The sequence below is a fragment of the Poecilia reticulata genome, linkage group LG8 (assembly GCF_000633615.1).
Source record: "Poecilia reticulata strain Guanapo linkage group LG8, Guppy_female_1.0+MT, whole genome shotgun sequence".
Taxonomy (NCBI): Eukaryota; Metazoa; Chordata; class Actinopteri; order Cyprinodontiformes; family Poeciliidae; genus Poecilia; species Poecilia reticulata.
The window spans coordinates 24,046,320-24,048,437 of record NC_024338.1 but is presented as its reverse complement, the minus strand read 5'-3'; positions in this window follow the sequence as shown (position 1 = coordinate 24,048,437).

Genomic DNA, 2,118 nt, shown 5'->3' with positions numbered 1-2,118 from the left:
CGCACACACACACACACACACACACACACACACACACAAATGACACAGTATATCAAACATCCCATGATTTAGGCTCTTTGTATCTTAAACTAAATGAGATAATTTCACTTTGTTGGGAAACAGAGGACATAATAATGTTTCACATCTATTAGTTGGGAAAAAACATTAATTTTGTGAACATCCATCTCTTATCGTTTGTCACACAGAGGTCTGTTAATTATAGCTGCTGCTGCTGCAGTCCCAGCATGCACTGGCCCAGAGCGAGTTCAGGGTGTGGAGCGCCACCGAAGGCAAAACAAAAGGAATATCTGGAAAAGGTGATGAGGATAAAAGTAGTTGGAAATGAGGTGTGGTTACGCTTCTCCACTAAATCTGTGTGTTGTGATCCCGTTTGTTTAGATCAATGCCAAAAAGATTTTTTTTTTTAAATCACATTATCTAAACAACAGATTTTAATTTTGTCAAGCTATAACCATTCACCTCAATGTATTTTATTACCATTTAGGAGGTTAAAATAAAAACTGAGCTCTTTCATGCACACAGCCCAGGCAAAATCATGATCTACTTCATGTTGGTTTTTATCATAAAACTACAATAAGAYCCARATATTTGTGTTGTTTTCGAGCCGGAAGGTGAATTAAACACCGCTGCACAATTTATGAATTCATTCTGGTTTGGCAAGAAAATTAATTTACTCAGTCCTAGGCTAACTCCACTGCAGATTATAAGGTATTAAAACATTTTCCTTTTTGCCTTCCCTYTGGGACTCTTCTGTTTAATCCTATTTTGAGGGTAATKATGTTTATTTGGCTTRGAGAAATTATGGTATGTTTCATAGAAAACAAAGTATTTAAAATATCCTCTAAACGAATTTATTATGTAATAGTCGCAAAGCTCCATTTCTTAAATCTTGGTACAAGACGAACTCAAGCAATCTGCTCTGTCTGTTGACTTCAGATGAAAAACAAAAGTCTCTTCTTCGCAGCAGGATACATAAAATTATCATATGCATGTTTTGGAGCAAACAAACACATTCACAGTCGTCCCTGTTGCGTGYGCGCRTTTTGCCGTTCTCGCCGAGGCACAGACTGTTCTCACATGTGCCCACACATTCCCAAATGACTCATCTAAAATAACACAAGAGGCAAATCAAAATAGAAATTAATACCCTCTTGAAAATAAACAGGGAGGCCCTGCAGAAATAAACCCCGGTCAGTGGGYTTGGTCCTGTGGGCCATGAGAGTGCAGCTCCCACTGTTAAAACAACATACCAAACACACAGGCACCGGCTCAGCTGGCTTAAGGAACTGAGCAGCTTTAGAGGATAAAACAAGGTTCTGTTAATAATGGGAAGGATATGTGTCAGCAGAACCATTGGAGACGTGTTGATCAGCACGACGAAAGGTTGGATTATTCTGGGCTAAAGGTAAAGCTGCTACTGGGGCAACTAGAAAAAGAAAAAGCTGCAGAGAAGTGCACCTGTAACTGACTGGACATTAAAATGTGAAATTATATTAGGAAYCGCAACATGTGTGACAAATACGGACCAGCAGTTATCTGCAAGAATGTTCTTCAAAATGACCAGGAGCACTCTGYGGGCAAAAGGGATCAGAAAATTAACATTTTACCTTGCATTTTGCTTATCTGAGCAAAAGACCAAGTCACTGTAGAACTCACCAAATTGTGCTTCAAAAACAGAATTTTAATTTTAATCAAAGCAGCAGCTGTGTGCATAGAAAATTGTTTTCATAGCATTAAAATGCACTATTGACTTACAAGGTCTTTTTATTGTATATTCTTACATAATCAAATTATTTGTGTGTCACRCTTCAACATTGACAATATGCAAACATGGCYGCATTATAGAGAGATTTCTGCATCATCTGWACTTTGGTAGATTTAMAATAAATACGTCTTAAAACCTCACAACAAAAATTGCTAGAAGTTGATGATGTATTGTGTTTKTCAGTCACTGAAGTTTTGAAAAACATCCASCATCAGTGGTCTGAGATAAATTGCCTTCTTATGTTAAGACAGACCATAGTGCAACTGTGAATGTTAGAGATTCTGAAAACATTCGGTCCATTACACAAGAAAATCGCTGTAGGCATCAAAGTC